Below are 22,388 nucleotides of genomic sequence, written 5' to 3' on the forward strand. Positions count from 1 at the left end.
TTATTTTTAATATACTAGATAAACATTGTTCTGTGGTGACCATGGCATCAGTCCAACAGGCCTTATTAAGTCAAAACTCCCCTTGGAGATTTCACTGGGTATATTGAACTCCAAGACTCTTGACAGACTAACATCTTTTTTTTTTTCTTTTCTGTAATGGAAACAGAAATTTCACACGTTATTCTCACGACAGGATATATGGCAGAAAACTGCACAAAGAACCTCGGCATTCTGTATCCTGTATCAATTCACGGGTAATAATATTTAGAAGTCTTAAAGCCCTCTCTGGGAGGGAGAAAAAAGTAAAATAATTTTGGCTGCCTCTCAGTAAAGTGTAAGTTGATAAAATGCTCAGAAAATATTGTATGTCCGCACATGTATTTTATCTTGACAGGCTCTGTGCAGTGGAGAGTCACACAGCAGAGTCTTGCAGCCAAGTTGGAAGAAAAGAATGTTTTTCTTACAAGATTGTATTTGAGGTGGACTCTGGGGTTCTCCTAGAGAATGCCAGGTTCTGGAATCTTCTTTTCTAGCCCAGACTTTCTGGTGACTTACGTTAGCATAGTATTACAGCGGTCAGTGGAATGAACTTCAGCCTAACCACAATGAAAACTAATTCTTATTGAAATAGCACTTATGGAGAAATTTATGGCCACAATATCACAATTATTTAAAAGGACGCTCTTGTTCTATCACCCCTTATGGCTGCTCTGAAGGAGGAGACTGGCCTCCCTTCCCCTCTGAACTGATTGGACGTCCCTCATGAGGAGGGACGTGTCATTCCTCACGTCAGACGTCCCCTCACAGGAGAGGACAAAATGGGGGGCCAACGCTGACTGGCTTGGTTTTTGTAGTTTAAGGAAGGTGCAAGGATTATTATGATCCAGTATTTACCAATAAGACTGGTGTAGCCCATCTCAGCCACATGTAGAAACCTTTTCCTATCCTCTTCTGCCCTAACCCCACTGGCCTCTCACAGTGTCTGTAGAGTGAAGACTACTTTAATGATGATAATGAACATAGATGTATGATGGGACGATATGCATCATTATGAAGAGTGAGATGGAGAAGAACTGGGGAAAAGCACCATCTATGGCAGGTTCTTGGGAGAGATCCACATGCATCTCTGCATTCTGTGTGATCCATGGGATCCTGTTAACAGAGGCTACCATTGTCCTCATTTCAGAGACAGGGTCACTTTTGCCCTCCGTAATGGTGATCAGACATGTTGTAGTTTGCCGATGGTAGTTGTTTGCTTACATGCAGGAAAGCAAAGTTACATTATCAGGGTCACATGACTGGAATAGGGCCAGAGTTGCCCCAATGGCTTCGGTTTCTCCCCCCTTTCTCATCAGTGTTCCTATTTGCCAGCCTACCCCATGGCTCAGTGGGACAAACACTGACAACCAAATCGACTTCTGTTTGCATAGTCCTCCCCAGGGCCTTGGTCAGAATGTGAGGATATTGGAGAGTGGCATGCATATTTTTATATACCACTGTCTCACAAAGCATCAGAGTGGTGTAAAGTAGCATAAAAATCCATGGATGGGTGGATGGATAGATAGATGATAGATAGACAGACAGACAGACAGACAGACAGACAGACAGACAGACAGACAGACAGATAAAGGTAAAGGGACCCCTGACCATTAGGTCCAGTCACGGACGACTCTGGGGTTGCGGCGCTCATCTGGCTTTATTGGCCGAGGGAGCTGGCATACAGCTTCCAGGTCATGTGACCAGCATGACTAAGCCACTTCTGGTGAACTAGAGCAGCGCACGGAAACACCGTTTACCTTCCCGCTGGAGCAGTACCTATTTATCTACTTGCACTTTGACGTGCTTTCAAACTGCTAGGTTGGCAGGAGATAGATGATAGATAGATCCCCGCAAAACATAAAGTAGGTCTGGGTATCCTATGTATTGCTCTCATGCACTTTTGGGATCTGTAATAAGGCATGTTCTTTGCGGATGGGAAGAATACCTTTCTTCTTTGGTGAGTGTTTTTGGGGTGTGTGTGTAAGAATCTGTCCAGTAGGCTCAGAACCGACATAACTAACGCAATTCTGTTTCTGAGCTGTCAGTATCAATATAGACTGGATCAGATGTTGCTTGTTATTCCCCCTCCCCATTTGTCTTTTTATTTTTTTAAATGTTCAATAAAACCTGACTTTTGAAATCTGCTTTTTAAAAGATGTTGTTTTCGAATAGCGTAACACTGACTCCCTTTCCCTCCGTCCCTCACCCCACCCTGCCTTTGACAGATGGGGGAAGGAGGCAGCCAGAAGGAGTGAGACATACTGGGCCCAGTTCCAGCAGTTGAAAAGATACCCTGGAACAGGATGTATGCGCAAATACCCACTCAGCAAACATGTAACATATTGATATATTTAAGAGGCTGAAGATTAGGACTATCCAGCCACCACTGGGAGTGGCCCTGTTTTCCTTTGTTTACAGTTTCAGTCCTATGAGTTGAAAGCTTTAAAGGAAAAGTTTTATCTACTTATCAAATATTAGAATTTATGATCTCTCTCTCTCTCTCTCTTTGGCTGAAGTACTTTTGGAGGAGTTGACATCTTGAAGTCTGCATGTTTGCTTGTTTGTGTTAGCTTAGCAGTTGTCAAAATTATCAAGTGGTCTTATCTGGTACTTTGTCTGCTACTTTTCTTGCTTCCTTAATTTTGCTTCCTAGGAGAATTTATAACAACAAAGGGTCCATCAGGAAATATTTTTTTTGTTAGTGGCCTCAAGCACCATCACTGAATGACGTTTCCTGAGGTTTCCTTGCCTGGGAGCCATGGCGCAGGCTTGGAATTAGTTAGAATTTGTAATGCCGATCTGGTCAGATGACGCTTTTGTGTGAACCCCCACCCATGGTGAAACATTTCCGCTGTGGTGACTTCACAAGCTTTGCCATTTGGTGATTTGCACACTGCACCAGAAACAGTGCTTATGTTATGCTTAAACCAGGGTAGGGAATCTGTGGCCCTCCAGAATTTGTGGGATTACAACTCCCACCATCCCCAAGCATTTATCATCATTTATCATGGACTGATGGGAGTGGGAGTCCAACAAGTTCTCCATCATGGATTTATTTATTTATTTTATAAAATATTTATTAGAGTTTTACAAAAAACAGAAAATTACAGAATAAAAAGAAAACAAGAGAAAAAAAAGAAAAGAAAAATACAAAAAATACAAAAATACATAGAAAAAAAGAAGATACAAAATACAGAAAAAGTAAATAGGAAAAATTAAAAACAAATCCATTTTTTCATATCTTGAATTTTGTTTGCTTATTTCCCTGACCTCCTCACACCTCCCTTTTTTGTATTCCCGTTCACATAGTCAGTTCAGCAAATCCTTACCCTCTTTCATTTATCTTAACTCTATATCTCAACATAATATAACTATATATTTTCATCCGTTATCACTCCATTTTTACATATTCTTATTAACCTTGTTGCTAATGCCACTTAATTTCAATCCAGCATCATTCTCCATCATTGATTTAAAGGGGAAGCCCACTCACTTAAATTGTATGACGGTTAGTCAACTGATTTGCCTGTTCCCGTGAGTCAAAGAGATATCAAAGACACAACTTTTCAGAAACCAATTGGAACGGCAAGGGTGCTGTAAATGTGATCCTGAACTTTGATGAGAAATGGTGGCCACTTCTCATTCTAAGCCCCTTTCGTCGTTAAAGCTTGTAGAACTTTAATTAGAACTTTCTGGATTTTGGAAGCAACATTTCAGCAAGATACTGCAACATAGGTCTCAAAATCCACATAGGTCTCAAAGCAGGCCTCAAAGAAGCACATGCTTCCAAAACCCCCCAAAAGTTTTGTTACGTTTAGAACATTCTTGGGATGTTGGTCTTTCATCACGGAATACAGTTGTAAGGGACATTTTCAAAATGTTGATGCAACACCAGAATATTTAGTATGTTGCTAGTTACTAATCTACTGCTTTTGCCAGAGAACCACATTCATTTTACTCTAAACAGATAATTTGTGTAGATTTTATGTTTATTACTGAATATCCAGTCTCTCTCTATTACATCTGTTTTTGATAAATTACTTTATGAGTGTCCTGTATATAAAAAACAAAACTGGCCAATTGGCCAAACAGTATAACCGAGGCCTCGTTTTCATAGATAGCAGATTAAATTATAAATCTGTGTCTGGAATGTACTACTTCAGACTTAAAGTGGGAATCACATGACTGAATATCATTTGTACAACATAAAATATATAATATTATATATAATAGACTATATCTGTGGCAAATGGATACATACTTTAAGAACAAAAACAAAGCAAAAACATTCCCAAACAGTCAAAACATTCTAAGAACAGTTAAAATTAAAAACATCTTTAAGCAGTTACAGTTAAAAACATTGTTGCATGCAATGATCTTGGGGTTGTCAGGCACAGTATTCTTAAGCCACCCGATGCCTGGGTAAACAGGAATGTTTTCTAATTCCTCCCAAAATTTAATAATGATGAGGACAGGCACTTCTTCCTTGAGAGGGCACTCCACAACTGGGGAACCATCACTGAAAAGGCCCTGTCACGGGTCAGTGGCAATTGGGCAGCCCCTGGTGGTTGTGCCACCAACAAGGCCTCATGTGGCTTAGCCTGGAATAGAGGAGACTGAGAGGAGATATGATAGTCATCTTCAAATATCCAAATAGCTGTCCCATGGAGGATGGAGCAAGCTTCTTTTTGCCTGCTCTGAAGGGTAGGACCTGAACCAATGGATTCAAGTTACAAGAAAGGAGATTCCGACTAAACACAAGGAAGAACTTTCTGACAGTAAGAGCTGTTTGACAATGGAACTGACTCCCTCAGGAAGTTGTGGACTCTCCTACCTTGGAGGTTTTTAAGCAGAGGTTGGATGGTCATCTGTCATAGATGCTTTATTTGATATTCCTGCATTGCAGGGGGTTGAATTAGGGGACACTCGAGGTCCCTTCCAACTCTATGATTGTAGAATTGTAGAATTCTATGACTCTGTATAAGGCAGCTTCCTAGTACAGTGGTACTTCGGGTTAAGTACTTAATTCATTCCGGAGGTCCGTTCTTAACCTGAAACTGTTCTTAACCTGAAGCACCACTTTAGCTAATGGGGCCTCCTGCTGCTGCCGCAGTGCCGGAACACGATTTCTGTTCTCATCCTGAAGCAAAGTTCTTAACCTGAGGTACTATTTCTGGTTTAACGGAGTCTGTAACCTGAAGCGTATGTAACCTGAAGCGTATATAACCCAAGGTACCACTGTATGATAAAAAAAATTTGGAAAAACTCAGCAAACAATGAAAAAGTGAATACAACCATGGCACTATGTTCCTCACCCATAGTAGTTATAGAGAGCTGACACTTAGTACCAATGGTGTATATTCATTAGATCAGCTTTTTGTTCATACTTATGCCCATTTTTTGTTGATTATAGCTGAATCTCCGCTTGAGCTGATGTCCTCGGTAGGGTTGCCATATTTTGAAGAGCAAAAAAGAGGACACATTTGTCGACTTCTCCTTTTAACTATGGATCACGATGATGACTCTCATTTTACATACCCATGAAAAAGAGGGTGTGTCCTGAAAAAAGAGGACATATGGCAACCCTATACAGTATAGCCCATGTATTTTATCATCACACTAATGGAGGGAAATAATAGAACCAAGGTATCCAGGCTAGATTCAACTCAAAGTACTCCGGCTAGGTTCTGCTCTAGGGGAAAGTTGTATGCTGCTTTAAGAGATGCCAAGAGTCAAGTTCAAACTGCTATGCAATGTTTTTCAACCCTTTTTAATGCCTTGATGCGGGGTTGATAACACAAAAGGAAAATTCCTGCCAAATACCTGATTTTTCACAGAATGGTATTTCATGGAAGGGAGACCTCTCTGTTGCATTCTGCAGAGTTCACAGACCTCTGCAGTTTATTTTAAGAGATCGGCATTTGTTTGGCCTAGTTTAATGTCAATTATCTAATCAGAAGCAGACACACAACATCTTAGGCTGTGAAAGATACCGAGGAATGTACTAAGAACTTCAAAGGGGAAAGTAAGAGTTCAGTACCCATCTTAACCATGAGACCCCTTACAACCCATCTCCCCCTTCTCTACTTAATTAGGTTTGGGGTTTTTCAAAGATCAGTTTATCAGCAGCTATATTTCTTCTGCGTGAATCACAGCTAACAGAATTGCAGTTAAGTCAGCTTTGCTTATACCAAGACAATCAACGTTAAGAGGTATTACCATCCCCTCCACTTCTGATGTTTAGCAATCAGTGCTGATGCATGTGTAGTGAATAATGTCTGTGCACAAGAGGGAGGTATCAGCAGGCATGGACAAAACGTCTTTAGGAGAAAACCCTGAAGTAGTGGACAAAGGGCACTGCAAAGCAATCCAATGAGGACCAAGCACGCTCAGTGACCATGGGGCAGAGGCAGGGGATCCCAGAATACTGAGTGGGACTGCAATAGAGCATCTGGAGGAGGGTGTGTCTGGCCTACGGAGACATTCTGCATGACAACCTGTTGCTGCAGATCCCACTTTTATTCACCGGCATTGGACAAAGCAGTATTGGTTATGCTGGACAGAAACCAACCACCATTTGTTTTTCCCATTGTCTCAGGCTGAGGACTCTAGGACAGTGGGGTTTCAGACGCATCATGCACCTGCCATTATGTAAGCCAGCTATTGCTGTCACTGCAGAGGGCCTTGCCAGGTCAAGGAAGGAGGTGGAGGCGCATGTGACACAAGCAGCCTATATATATATTGCATTTTATGTTCACAACCACCCTGGGAGGTGGGTTAGGCTGAGAGAAAGTGACTTGCCCAAGACCACCCAGTGAGTATGTGCTTGATTTCGACCTGGGTCTTCCCAGTCTGACAGTCTAACCCAGTGTTTCTCAAACTTGGGTCTCCAGCTGTTTACGGACTACAATTCCCATCATCCCTGACCACTGGTTTTGCTAGGGATGATGAGAGTTGTAGTCCAAAAAAACAACAGCTGGAGACCTAAGTCTAACCTCACTGACCACTGACCTGCTTCAGGTGTATCTGAAGAAGTGTGCATGCGCACGAAAGCTTATACCCAGAACAAACTTAGTTGGTCTCTAAGGTGCTACTGGACAATTTTTAAATTTATTTTGACTGCGTCAGACCAACACGGCTACCTACCTAAATCTAGACTCACTGACCTTATCTATTTAAAAAGCTGGCCCAGTCTGAACATGAAAACTCTGGATCTGGCCAAAGGCCGTCTGTCATCTTGTTCTTGCAGTGGCCTGTGATTCCCAGCAGCAAGTATTTAGAGGTATACTGCCTCTGACCCATGGAGGTATATCTTGGCTAGCAACGTGCTTTTGAAAAGTGCTCTGCTTTGATGTGCCTTTGGAGTGCTCTGGATTACAAAAAATAAAGACAGTGAAATCTGCCAAAACGAAACTACACACACCTTGATTTCAGTTTGGGTGTCTCAGGTAGAAGGTTGCCCTGTGCTTTCTAAGTTCCACCACATCTGCAGTTCTAGAGTTAGAGAATCCAGATCAGCACCTGCTGAAGTTGCCTTGGGAATTCCAGACATTTCCTGTGCACCTGCCAAGTTCTCTATACATTCATTGTATTATTTTCACTGGGACAGACACATTCACACTGAGCGGAAAGTGCCTGCTGTCCTGGAATTCTCAAGATTCTGGAATTCTGTTTGTTACCCTGCAAGGTAAATTTTACTGAAATAACACGATGTTCTCTTGAGGAGAACACACACACACACACACACACACACACACACACACACACTTCCTCCCTTAAGAGGCAAAAGGAGCCCTTGTGATCTAGGATTGTATTTCTTTCTTTTGGTGGAATATCTCAGAAATCAGCAGGACAGGGCTGTAGTAGTGTTACAAAAGAAGAAAAATAAGACAAAGTCGTCATGGCGCCCTGGAATATGGAAAATTCCGATAATAGTTTGGCTTCCATGTTGACAAAGAGGGTTGCTTTTGGCTTGAAAATGGCCCTCTATAAACCAAGGAATTGTCTACATCTCCTCTTTAAAGACATTACGGAGATCAAAATCCTGTCTTTTATTGGACCACATTGTGGGTAACTATTTGATACGATAAGGAAGGTTTCACGTCATGCAGAGTCCTCTGTTGGACTAATGCCGAGACAGATAATTTATTAACTCAGTTTGTAGCCCGGCTGTCTCCTTAGACACTGGATTGGACATGGAGAAGATTTGACAGCCATAAAGAAGGAAATGGGAGGGAAACCAAAGCCTATAGCCTGTAGTGCTGAGATTGTGCTGTGCAAGGTGTAGAATTCACTAGCATTTCAAAGGACTGACCCTGGCATGTTGGGAAGGAGAGAATGATAGATCCAGAGCGAGAACGGATGGGGAAAAGTCATGTTTGCCCTGTCACTAGGAATGGACTGAAATATTCAGTTCAGTAATTTGGGGAGGTGCTAAAAAATAAAAAAGACCCCGTAGACTAGCTCAATTTTCAGGAGGCAGGCAAATTCTAAGGAACTTTGGGTAATGGGGATCTTACCTTAAATGGCGTTTCCATGTGCTCTGGCACCTGTCCTGGTGTCCTGTGTGCCAGAGGCGGTTTAGTGATGCTGGCCACATGACCAGGAAAAGCTGTCTGTAGACAAAGACCAGCTCCTTTGGCCTGAAAGCGGAGATGAGTGTCACATCCCATAGTCAAATTCGACTGGACTTAACCGTCCAGGGGTCCTTTACCTTACCTTACTATAAGGTAAAGGGGCCCCTGACCATTAGGTCCAGTCGCAGATGACTCTGGGGTTGCAGCACTCATCTTGCTTTATTGGCCAAGGGAGCCGGCGTCCAGCTTCTGGGTCATGTGGCCAGCAGGCGAACCAGAGCAACTCACAGAAATACCATTTACCTTCCCGCCAGAGTGGTACCTATTTATCTACTTGCACTTTGATGTGCTTTCGAACTGCTAGGTTGGCAGGAGCTGGGACAGAGCAACAGGAGCTCACCCTGTCGCAGGGATTCGAACTGCCGACTTTCTGATCGGCAAGCCCTAGGCTCTGTGGTTTATCCCAAAGCACCACCCGCATCCCACCTTACCTTACCTTACCTTAAAAAATGAGGTTCTTATGTTCTCTTGAAGAGAAGAGCACAACTGGATCGAGCTCATCTAGTCCAGCATTGTGTTTGCATGATAGGCACCCAGATTCAAGTGGGAAAGCTGTAAGCAGGAAGCTTGGGGGTGGGTCAACTGCAGTTCTTTTGGGGGACAGGGGTTCTTAAAAGTAGATTATCTTACCACACAAATTCCACTCCAGATACCGGCCCCTCCACAAAAAGCTGAACAAAGTGTGCTTTGCTCCTTGCTGATGCTTACAAATGATGATCATGATGATGATAATAATAATAATATTTGTATCCCACCCATCTGACTGGGTTGCCCCAGCCACTCTGGCAGTTTTTCCATAGGAATCAGCCATATTTAATATCTGCTATGCAGCAATGATTCATGTAGCAATATGTTTCATTAGCTAGCAGACACAAAAAGGGAGTATTTGAAGGGTGTTTACTATTTAAGGATGTGCTGAAGCTTAACCTGTCCAAAGAGGAAGGTGAAGTAGAGGAGGTTTCGACCCCAAAAGGGAAGTGTTTTCTTGTTTTCTTTCTTTCTTTCTTTCTTTCTTTCTTTCTTTCTTTCTTTCTTTCTTTCTTGGAAACTGAATGCATTCTACCCTGATATAATTTGTGTATATGCTGTCCCTTACATTGCCTGTCATTTAAGTGCTTAATAGACGCATATGCCTAATGTGTCTTATTCTGCCTCCACTTTTCAAGCTGCACATTATCAGGTTTCCAAATGCAGAGACTTTTTACAGCTCTGTATTTTGTGTCCAACTGCACACAAAAAATAACACCTTGCTTTGGAAAAGGGTTCTCTTTGGGGAAAGGCAGTAGCTCAGTGGTAGAGCACACAAGTTCCGTGAAAATGGTTCCAGGTCGCACTCCCAACATCTCTAAGTTGGGCTGCGAGTGTCTCCTGTTTGAAGCCCTAGGCAGCTGCTGCCAGTCAGTGTTGACAGTCCTGAACTGGACAGACCAATGATCTGACTGGGTATAAGGCAGCTCCCTGTTTTCCTAGGTTGGTTTTTTTTTTTGCCAAAAACAAAATTCAAAAGCCACATTGCACATGAACAACAGTACATGTGTTCCGGTGGAGAGGGGAGATGGGTGCCCCACTGGTAGTTTTTGCAGCAACAAAGAATAGGTTGGATGCAGAGTGTTAAGTTGTGGGTGAACATATCAGATGACACAGCGATTCTTCAACAGCTCTTGTTTATTCACAGGCCAGAAGAGAACTGAACTGAAGGGTTCCGCCAGCCTGCTTATATAGAGCTCCACTAGAACGCAACAGTAACCATTTTCTGTAACTATCCAATCACTGAACGTCACTTTCAATCCCTTATTTGCATATGTGGACCTGAGTGAAAATTATCTACAGTATCCCCCTGCTGGCCCAGGGTGAGAACTTCAGTACATAACACAGAGGAAGTTAGTTATACCTTAGACCCACTGGAATCAATGGGACCATCATAGCTGTGTGACTAACTTACCCCATGGATTTCAGTGGGATTAAAGCAGGGGTCAGCAAACTTTTTCAGCAGGGGGCCGGTCCACTGTCCCTCAGACCTTGAGGGGGGCTGGACTGTATTTTTTTTTGGGGGGGGGGAATGAATGAATTCCTATGCCCCACAAATAACCCACAGTTGCATTTTAAATAAAAGGACACATTCTACTCATGTAAAAACTCTAGTCAGGCCCCACAAATAACCCAGAGATGCATTTTAAATAAAAGGACACATTCTACTCATGTAAAAACACTAGGCAGGCCCCACAAATAACCCAGAGATGCATTTTAAATAAAAGGACACATTCTACTCATGTAAAAACATGTCGATTCCCGGACCGTCTGCGGGCCGGATTGAGAAGGCGATTGGGTCGAATCTGGCCCCCAGGCCTTAGTTTGTCTACCCATGGATTAAAGAATGTCCAATTTACTATGGATTCAATTCAACATGTTTCTTACCCCTTCCCCCATTCAACTGAGCACCTGCAATTAGCCTCTAAGGCCCCATCCCTTGGGTTTGGGGCAGCCATCTTCAACCTGGTGCCCTCCAGATGTTTTAGACAATGGATCCCATTGGGCTGAACTTCTGGAGGGCACCAGGTTGAAGATGGATGGCTTAAGGGGAAGAAGGAATGCCATTTCAGAAGGCACAGAAACCAGACAAGCTTTAACCCTTGGAATTTCTCGTTATGGAACATAAAACACAGCACACCAGGCAAATGCACTCAGAAGTTTTGGTTAGGCTCATTTCTGTAACATTTTCATCTATCAGCAGAAGCACACCTCAGTGGAGCGTAACCCTTTTTTTGGCCCGAGATTTATACATTTCATTTTACAGACTTTGCCAAACTTTTAAAATCTCTTATTCTAAAGTGGAACAACCCCTGCCCCCCTTTTTTATGAAGTACAAGCACATATTTTACATTTATTTTCATAACTTCCACTTAAAAACAATCCTTTGGGGGGCTGTAGTTGGGTTAATAAAGCTGAGCAGTTAAAGAGTGTGGAAGGAGCCTTCGAGGCCTGTTCCGCACAAGGAGACAATGTTGGCTGAGGGACAGAAATTAAAGATGCAAGGACATGATCTGGCAGCCTTTCTCCAGAGCAGGACTCGGATCCAAGGGCTTCGTCCCAAGTGCACAGAAGTTAAAGGAACGACTCCGACAGTGCTTTCCACAAGATCACTTTAATGCAGATTAGCTGTTCTTTAACACCATTGCTGTTGGATTTCTTGGCAAACACAGGGCGAAAGCCAACGCAGTACTAAGCGAAAGTTCTCCCAACATGAGTGATTTTGCTTGCACTACAGAATCTTCTCCCCCTACACCCCACTAAAACTGTGATAAGGGTTCCCCTAACCGTTTAGAGGGACGTGGGTGCTGCTGTGGGTTAAACTACAGAGCCTGGGACTTGCCGATCAGAAGGGCGGTGGTTCGAATCCCTGCGATGGGGTGAGCTCCTGTTGCTCGGTCCCTGCTCCTGCCAACCTAGCAGTTCGAAAGCATGTCAAAGTGCAAGTAGATAAATAGGTACGACTCTGGCGGGAAGGTAAACGGCATTTCCGTGCGCTGCTCTGGTTTGCCAGAAGCAGCTCAGTCATGCTGGCCACATGACCTGGAAGCTGTACGCCGGCTCCCTCGGCCAATAAAACGAGATGAGCACCGCAACCCCAGAGTCGGCCACGACTGGACCTAATGGTCAGGGGTCCCTTTACCTTTACCCTTAACCCTCTAGAACAGATTTGGGAAAGGTGGAGGGAGAATCCCATTTCACAAGCAGAAATCCTTGCACAGGTAGGATGTGTAGGTTGAATACTGCCCAGGAATTTCCCACATTCTTCTGGAACATTTTACAGGCTGGAGGGTGTTGACCTACCCTAACCACTGAGGAAACAACCTTTTTTTTTTTTAGCTCCTTGGGCACATTTGGGTTTTTGAGTAAGGGCCATGGCAACAATGGAAGCAATTGCATGTGTTTTGGTAGGCTAAGCAAGGAAGTTTGCTTCAAGCAAAATTTGAGAACAAACTGGAGGTTTCTGCTTGGACAGAGCATCAGAGGAATTTTGATGGAAGTCATGCACTTTCGCGAAATGTGTACATAAGTGACAACTTTTTTTGTTTAAAATGAACTTACTACTTTAAAAAATGAAATTAGCACACAGGGTGCATGTGTGTGTGTATGGCACTAAAGGGTAGGGGGTAACCTCCAGCAGGAAACTGGTATGGGAAACCAGGAAACCAGATTGGGAGCATGATCAAGAATGGGTCCCCGCAGCTGTTTTCCTTCAAAATAAGAGTGGCAAGTTGAATCACGTGGCTTCCTCTCCCCCACCTCCACAAAGTGTTTGGGCCAAAGTCAGGCTTGAAAAGAACAAGACATCAAGTTTTATATTTGTAGCTTGATAAAAGCCAAGTTCTAATTAGTACTTGTGCAAGCAGGAACTGGAACAAAGCATTGTAGCTCCTGTCCAAAGTAGTAGCCAGCCAGCTAGCTGTGTCCTCTCCCAGGATACTCCATTGCATCCTCCCTCCCCATCTAGTTTTCCCCCCTTCCCTCAACAGCCAGCCAGCAAATCAGTGGCCACTGAGCATGTGCAGTCCCCCCTGATTTGCTTTCCCCACCCTCCAATAAAGATTTTTTTTTTTGCAGGTTTGCAAGTCTCCAGGTTCCCCTATGTATGGTGATATAGCTCTCTTATGCATGGAGGGTCCTGTTTCAATATCCAGCGGTCCTTCCCCCCCCCCCCAGACAACAACACACTTTCTGTATCATAAGTAGATTTATAATCTGCCCTACTGCCCACTTTCCCCCCTTTTAACTGGATTTTCATTATGAGACGTTAGTGATATAAAACAAAATGTATGGAATGCTGAACACGTCCTTGGGAAGGCTGCAGAGCAAATCTGCCTTCTGCGAAAGCCAAAGGCACAGTGGGAACCAATAATGTGGCATCCTCCCTCCGTCTCCCTCCTCACAATGATTCATTTCATTTTTCATAATTCCTCTGAAATGTTTCGGCTGGAGATTTGCAAAACAAACATGGCGTGATATCCAGCCCTTTGATATCTTGCCTTCTAGCCAATCTATCACCCTTCCCACCCGCAAGACACGCTCTTTAAAGTCTCCCCCCGATCTTTCCAACTTTCACGTACATCCTACGGGTCTCACTCTGGTTTACTGTAGACCTTTTAGCAATAGAACAAGACTTAGTCTTCAATATGCCACATGAAAAAAGAAAAATAAACATAAGAAGCTGCCCACCACTTCAGTCAAGTCACCATGGCCCGCGAAAGTGTGGGGGGACTGCTATTATTATGATTATTTTACTATTAGGATTCTCTGCCAGTATGCTTTCTACTAGGTTTTTATTATGTTTCCATCCTTGATGTTTTGTAATGTATTTCTAATGTTGTACACCGCCCTGAGATCTTTTGATAAAGGACAGTATATAAAATGAATTAATAATACTAAGACTAATACTAAAATACTAATAATACAGCACAGGTGGCCACTGGCACATAGGAAACTGAAGCACCAATTTTTCATGGGGGTTTACTATGGGGCACTTTTCACTGCAGCTCCTTATGCCACCCACAGGAGGGGAGAGCACTCTTGTGCTTGAATTCTGCTTGCGGGTTTCCCCACAGGCATCTGGTCATTGTTGTTGTTTAGTCCTTTAGTCATGTCCAACTCTTCGTGACCTCATGGACCAGAGCATACCAGGCACTCCTGTCTTCTACTGCCTCCCGCAGTTTGGTCAAACTCATGTTGGTAGCTTCGAGAACACTGTCCAACCATCTCGTCCTCTGTTGTCCCCTTCTCCTTGTGCCCTCCATCTTTCTCAACATCAGGGTCTTTTCCAGGGAGTCTTCTCTTCAGGATGCTGGCCTAGATGGATTCTCTTGAAAATGTGGAACCAAATAAACATAAGTCTTATAAGTCTCTGAAAGTCTTTGTAGACTATGCAAGTCTCTGAAAGAAGCAATAGGTCAGATTCTTATCTGGTGAAAACAAGTCGTAAAGCTTTGTTTTATGGCGTCCAACGCTGCCGAAGTGGTCTGCAAACAGATGTAGTGAACAGAACAGTGATTCCGGATATACCTACTGTTTCGTAGAATTCTTCTTCAGCACAGTAGAAGGATACGGAAATGCTGCATAAACCCATCTAGATGGTGAATGGAATTGTATAGCAGCAATAACTATGGAGCAGTGGCCATAAGGTTATGACCTTATATTTTGGAAATGTACAGCCAGGGTGTTTCTTCTTCAATTTTTTGGGGGGCCCCCAAGAAAGTGGGGCCCTAAGCTATTGCTTGTTTAGCTTATACGTCAATCTGGCACTGGGTCAGTATTGTCTACGGTGCTTGGCAGTCGGAGGTGGATTTTTAGGGGAGCGTGACTGGTTCTGTCACACTGGGTGCGGGGCCTCGGGGGCTCTGCAACCGTGATGCAAGGCAAGAGGCAAGGAGGGCATCGGATTTTGGCATTTCACAGGGCACCACTGTAGTTTGAGACCCCAAGGTCTCATGGTTTGTAACAGAGGATCTCCATGCTTTGTGGCAAGAGGACATCTGTCAGGAGTCCAGGTTCCCAGCTTGATAGCACAGTAAGTGTAGGTAATTAAAAAAGAGGATTTATTGCAAAAATGCTCCGGACAGCTCTGACAAAGCCTCGGGCATCATTACACAGGATGACCCTTCTGAAGACTCCTTCCAGCGTCAACAGAAGATATTGAACTTACGATGCTTACATCTTTTGTTTTGCTTCCTGTCTAGTAACCCTCCAATTCACCGACTCTTTGGCCTTAGTGGATCATCTCCAACCTCTTCCTGTTCTGAGAGGCTGTCTCTGAGTTTGTTCGCTCCTGTTTGTGCTTCCGTTGAGCTTTGGCTGTGTTCTAGCCTGCTCTCATTATCAGCCTGCCCATCAAGGTCAGGAAGAGCCGAAGACTGCAGCTGCCGGCTCTCCCCTGTCTGGCTAACATCTAAGCCTCTCTGTTCCTGGCTGCTTTCTGCAGTTGGCTGCAAACCTTCGCTTGGAGCTGGCTCATTCCTGACAACATCCCCAGCCCTAGTTGGAAGTGCTGGGGACTGAACTTTGGGCCTCCTGCATGGAAAGTGGCTGCTCTGCCACTAAGCTATGGCCCTCTGTGCTCAACTCCCTAAATTATGTGTTGTGCAAAGTACTAATCTGTTTCATTGGATCATGCTAAGTTCTACTAAGAGAGGGAGACATGCTTCTCCCTGTTCACTTTCTCCATACCAAACACCATTTTATGAACTTTGATCATGCTGCACTTAGCCACACCCCCTGCAAACCTAAAGAGGTCCACACATTTTTGTCTTTTCCCATAGGATCATGCAGACCTGAGACACGTAGATTGATAGCTCCAGAATCTCCAGTTTGGAATGGCAGTTCAGTGCTGATTCAGTGGTGTAGAAGCAGTGGTTTTTGAACTAGAGAAGGCAGGTGTGAACATAGGTTAACACCAGAGAGAATTACCTGACGGTAAGAGCAATTCTGCTTCCCAACACCATCGCAGAATATCCTAACCTTGATATGTTTCCAAGGAATAGATGCTTTTGGTATGAAGACAAAGGGTCAAGGTAAAATATATATGCAAGTAATGAGCAATCCAATAGCATGTAAGTGTCCTAAAGAGGCAGAGACTAAAATTGACGGACCTGCAAGAGTGGAAAGGTGTGACTGAGACTGTTTTCAGGCTATTGGTATTTTGCAGGTGGGGTTCAAACATATACCTGCACAATTAAAATGGATTTGGGGCTCTTGCACAAGCAACCTGCCTCCCACAACCAAATTAGACTTTTTGCAGCAAGGAAAGTGAAAGGAGAATGAAATGAAAAGTACAGGGTAACCATCACTTGATGTGATATCATGTAATCTCTGTACAAAATAAGAATGAATGCCCAATAAACAGCAGTTGTCATTTAACTTCAGTGCAAATATTGTGAACACAAATCAGGATGAATGCTCAAGAAACAGTCCATATGGAAATCCTCTAAGTCTCAACCTATGCTATAGGCACACCGTTAATAAAAGTTTTCTTCAAAAGATCTGAAAGGGGGGCAGTTTTTGTTGCTATGGAAAGCTTTTGAGAAAAAACACACTCACCTGTTTTGATTCAACCCTATTCTAGATCCATCACTGAGGTAACTTTGCAAGCGATTGGTGTAACTGTCAAAGAGTAACGAACTAAGCATTGATCCTGAAGCAAGTTACCAAAATCGGGGGAAAGCACTTGGTATAGCTTGTTTCAGGATTGGTGCTAATGCTTTACACTTCAGCGATTATATTGATAGGTCACAAATTTACCTCAGTCTCACCTGATGCCCTTTCACCCTTGGTTCAAGCCTATGACTTGCCTGTCTTTCCCAATCTCTTCATGGATGTCCAGTTCCCTCACTTACAAAAACATGAAGCTTTTGATCTTTCTAACCTTGCTCTCCTGGTCCTATTGAAGCGTGTACACACACACACACACACCCCCCCCTTCCCCTTCAGTATAGTTAAGCTTTATTATTATTATTATTGTTGTTGTTTTAAAAAGGTTGTGTGAACCTTTCATGAACCTGGGCTGAACTTTTTAAAAGATTGGTTATGCAGCTTGGACCCAGGAGATTTTTGCATGTTTTGGATTTTATTCTGAGCATTTGAGCTTTTCTGGGCTGTCCGTCTCCCAAGTGTTAAATGAAGAAAACCCAACACCGATTAAGAACTTGTATTTTCAACTATAATATTTTAATGGGCAGCTGAAATGCAGAGCTAGTCCTGTTGGGACTTGTAAGTATGCATTGAAAAAGGATAGTTATTCAAAACTAGAGTGCCACATGCATCCCTGTAGCATGGGAATTTAAACAGATGATGTTTATGGGAAAGAGTTAGTGAGTTCCACGATGGATATGTATGTTTCTTATAATTTTTTTGGCTGCGGCCTGCACTTCTTCCTGAGTGTGAGCAACAGAAGCATTGGCCCTCCTTTTGAAGGAAACCGTATAGTTCTGTGGTGAAAGAACAGCAAAACATGGTGGATGGTAGACGAGGGAATGAAAGACCTAAATGGGTGACTTGGCATCTTCTGCATAGGACCGGCCCAAGACATTTTGACACCTGAGGCAGACCCCAAAATGGCAGCCTCCTCCCCACAAGGAAAGAAGGGATGAGGGAAGATCTACATCAGGACCAAGGGGGGAAAGAAAGGTCAACATTTGATCTGCTGTCCTGGTGGATCTTGCGGCAGCTTTGCCTTGCCTCATGGGTGAACTTGGCCTGAATAACTATCTACATTGGGATCTGTTGCCCATGAGGATTTTGCCACCTGAGGCAGTCACCTCACCACCTCATGGGTGGGCCAGCCCTGAATTACAACTCTTGTTGGCCATGGTGGAACAACAGCATCTGCAGGGCCACAGGTTCCCCTTTCTTGACCTAGAGCTTGGGTGTGTGGCTTAAGTTCATCCTGGTCGCAGCCTATGAGGAAGAGGCGTGAGAGAAGCCCTTGGGTGGGGGGAAGTCCTCAATGAAACAACCTCAATCTGAATGCCATAGAGCAGCAGTTCTCAACCTGTGGGTCCCCAGATGTTGTTGGACTACAACTCCCATCATCCCTGAGCTCTGGCCTTGCTAGCTAGGGGTGATGGGAGTTGTAGTTCAATAGCATCTGAGGACCCACAGGTTGAGAAAGGCTGCCATAGAGCAAGAGAAAGATTTGTCTGCTCCCCTCAAGGAGTCAGACCAGTTGGTGCGTCTAGCTCAGTATTGCCAGTGCTGACTGGTAGCCACTGCAGGATTTCAGACAGGGAGTCTCTCCCAGCCCCGTCTGGAGGTGCCTGGGATTGACCTTGGGATCTTCTGCATGTAAGGCAAATGCTCTTCCACATAACAATGGTCTCTCCCCCCCCCCCCGTGCAAGAAAAGAGAAGATACACGTATTGCCAAAACAGAGGACACAGGTTGGCTTCAGATTTGCATATGCTAATTTGTATGCATAGGCTCAGATTTAGATTTCTGTCACCAGATTCTTCTGTTTTCAAAAGTTATAAATGCACTGTTTATGTTGGCTCGTGGGCTAGATGTTTGCCGCAGGCTGTTGTCCCACAAAAATGTATTGAAAGCCTTGCCAATGAAACTATGTAAAAATAGGCCTAAAGTACTAAAATAACTCCTAAAGAGGTTCTCCCCCCACCCACCCTGCAAAAAAACAACATGCCAGGTTTTTGATGTCACTCTGGTTAAGACTGCAGCCATACAGGATTATTTGAGAGCAAACTCTACCTAACGCTGTGAGACATATGTGCAAGGGGGCAGCCAGTTGAGAGGTTCGGGGTAGGCTGGTTGGCCTAATCGTGTCTAGTTTGGGCCTCCAGATTCCTATCTAACTGTTATGAAACATCTGTATTTGTAGGAGTTGTAGTTCAGCAACATCTGGAAGGCCGCAGTTTCACTGCCGCTGGCATACACAAGTCCTGTCAGTGTGTCAGACCCACCCCCTTCTAAAAGCTGTGCTAAGAAAACGAACCATCCTATGGAAGATTTTTGATGTACAGTGGTACCTCGGGTTAAGAACTTAATTCGTTCCGGAAGTCCATTCTTAACCTGAAACTGTTCTTAACCTGAAGCACCAAGTTTAGCTAATGGGGCCTCCCGCTGCCACCGCGCCACCGGAGCACGATTTCTGTTCTCATCCTGAAGCAAAGTTCTTAACCTGAGGTACTATTTCTGGGTTAGTGGAGTCTGTAACCTGAAGCGTCTGTAACCCGAGGTACCACTGTAAAAATAAATCAAAGTATTCCCTCCTCCAGTAGTCCTCCTCTGTCTCTTTTTCATTCAGCTGCTGTTTTTTCTCTCTCCTCCAAACTGGCACAGCTGCTTACCTCCAGCAGATATTTCCTGTTCAAAATCTGATCCAGACAGGATGCACAAACTATAATGCAACCCAGGAGAGAGTATGGTGAGCCCTGCAGTGAATAGCAATAGAAGAGAGTGTGGTTGTCTTAACCACATGAGCTCTCATGTGTAAGCAGACTCTGAGAAGCAATAGCTGATGAAGCAAATCCATTTGCTTCGAAGTGTGGTGTTACAGTTAAGGGTGTTATGACCCGGGAGACTATGGTTTGAATCCCCACTCAGCCATGAAGTTCTCTAGGCGACCTTGGGCCAGTCAGTAACATACCTCACAGGGTTGTTGTGAGGATAAAATGGGGAGGGAAGAACTGTGTACAGCACCTTGGGGGGGTTTTTTGGGGGGGGAGGAAATGGCAGATTATGAGGGATTGCTGTATTTGGTTGCTTTCTTGCTTGGGGGTACAGATTAGGTAGGCTCATATTAAAATGTGAATGTAATAGATTTCTCCCTATTGCTGATGTCACCCACCCTCCTCACTCTTGCTACTCATTGGTGGGTTTGCTGACCAGCAGTGGCACTGTAGTGGACCGGGAGCCAAGTGACTGCTCAGATCCTGGCTCATTGCCCTTCTGGTGCCAGGTAAGCTCTCGTGAAAGTGTGAATGGCAGGTTAAGGCCAGCCACTGCAGAGTGGTTACTACCAGGGGGCCCAAATGGCACAGGATCTTGGAGGTCATAGAATTGTAGAGTTGGAAGGAACCCCAATTGTAGAGTTGTCCAAACCCCTGCAATGCAGGAATCTCAGCTAAAGCATCCAAGACAGATGATCATCCAATCTCTGCTTGAAAACCTCCAAGGAAGGAGAGTCCACAACCACAAACAGCTCTTCCTGTCAGAAAAGTTCTTCCTGATGTTTAATCAGAATCTCCTTTCTTGTAACTTGAAGCCGTTGGGTCAAGCCCTGCTCCCCCAGAGCAGGAGAAAACAAGCTTGCACCATCTTCCATGTGACAACACTTGAGATATTTGAAGATGGCTATCATATCTCCTCTCAGTCTCCTTTTATTCAGGTCCTGGTCAGCTCTGGCTTGGTAAGCTGTGGGGAAACAGCCCATCGTCCACCCCTGCCCCAATCTGGAGCCAGGTCTTCCAACAAGAAGCAGAGGCAGCAGGGGTTTCTCCATCCTTTCATGACCATAGCCAGCCTCGAATCCTTTGAGACTGGAAGGAGTTCCCAGTCTTACTTCTACGCAGCTCCTTTCATTTAATGTATTTCTGTTGCCTAGTAATCCATGTCTGCAATCACACAGAAGATTCCTCCTGCTTGGATCAAATAGGAACTCTGTCACACTGCCCATGTGGGCATGTGGACAGAGATTTTGGTGGTGTGTGGGATCACTGGTAGCCCCCTGAACATTTTCTGGGCCCTGGCAAATTTCTTGACTTTGCCCACTGCTGATGCCAGCCATACCTCAGCTGCCACACTGAGTGGGGCGAAATGTTTCATGTCTTCCACACAAGCCCCAGCTGCTTATACTACTGGGTAAGAGCTCTGGATGGTTTTGAACCCGGGAAGGCACATCCCAGAACAAAAGTGAATTGGATTCTCCCTTCATGCATGGGTATATGCATACATCTTTCAATAAATAATGAGCTTAATTAAGCCCCAATTCCCTTTGGCCCAAGACATTGGTTCACAACAAAGAACCAAACTTGGACATTTTCTCTCCACTCCTCGCCTTCAATGTCTTTGTTCCAAGCCTGCTTTTTCTGTACATACAGCAAGGAGCAAAATGACCATTTTCAGAAAACAATCAAGCCACAATGCATTAGTATGACATTTCTGAGCAATTCCTTGCGTTTCATGTAACTTGACCGCTACGGTACGCATGCCGAGCGCTGTGGGTTATTATTTTGGCACGCAATGGAAAGCTTTGTTGAAATGGGGTGTGTGTGGCCATTGTCTCTCATCTGTGTTGCTTCTTGGCATAAAAGAATGTGGTTGAAAAAATCTGCTTTCTATGATTGGGGAAAAAAATTGGGCACAGATGAGAAACTTGGAGCTAATTTCTGCAGTTGTGGAATCCTCTTCCCATAGGCTTTAGAAGATCTTGGAAATGTATTGTAAGCAAATGTTGTAAGCAAAGGACGGATTCGGAGGTGTATGAGCCACATCCCCTTGCCTCCTGAGGCTCTGTTAGATGGCAAGCTGCGAGGTTCCGGAATATTTCTGCTTCCATCTGCTATCCCCCTTCCATTTTCTTTCCTTCCTTTCCAAATGCCACACTGGGCTTGAGCAGGAGAAAGTCTCAGGATAAACCCATCTAGCTGCAATTGGCTGAGTTGCTCTGACGTGAGCAGGGAAGTATTTTGTTCAGGACTGCAGCAAGGGAGAAAAGGATTAAATCTCTGCTCTGATTCTGTTCATCAGGGGTGGCTAACCCTTTGCAGCCCAGGGGCCACATATTCTGGGGCCACATTTCGGGAGTGGGAGGGGCCTGAGGCAAAAGTTGGTAGAGCAGTAAGTGTAAACGTTACCTTTGGACATTTTGCAAGTTTCTGCACACACTCATACATCCTTCTCTATCCTCCATCCAGGAGGGGAAAAAATCCAGCCAGGCGTAAAAAACGGTGGGTGCAATTAGAAAGGAGCTGTGGCCTGGGGAGAGTTCTGGGGGCCAGACAGAACAGCCTGGGGGCCGCATTTCCACTTCCTCATCCTGAGGTTTCTCACCCCTGCTGTAAATGATCAGCCCCACCCCTATTGGTGCAAATTAATTCTTCTTTTCAAGTGCATTAAATCGAAACACATTTTAACATCATGTACCGCTGGGTTTTTATTCCTTTTGAACTCTGTATTTGACCATGTGAGCAGAGGCTGTGCACCCAGGGGCAG

General features: G+C 44.3%; 1 protein-coding gene across 2 annotated transcripts in view; it reads left to right on the top strand.

The window, feature by feature from the left end:
- CALD1 (caldesmon 1) overlaps positions 1–22,388 on the top strand; it is a 182,673-nt gene that overhangs the window by 25,027 nt on the left and 135,258 nt on the right. The gene's annotated exons all lie outside the window — the stretch shown is intronic.

The sequence above is a fragment of the Podarcis raffonei genome, chromosome 10, assembly GCF_027172205.1.
Source record: "Podarcis raffonei isolate rPodRaf1 chromosome 10, rPodRaf1.pri, whole genome shotgun sequence".
Taxonomy (NCBI): Eukaryota; Metazoa; Chordata; class Lepidosauria; order Squamata; family Lacertidae; genus Podarcis; species Podarcis raffonei.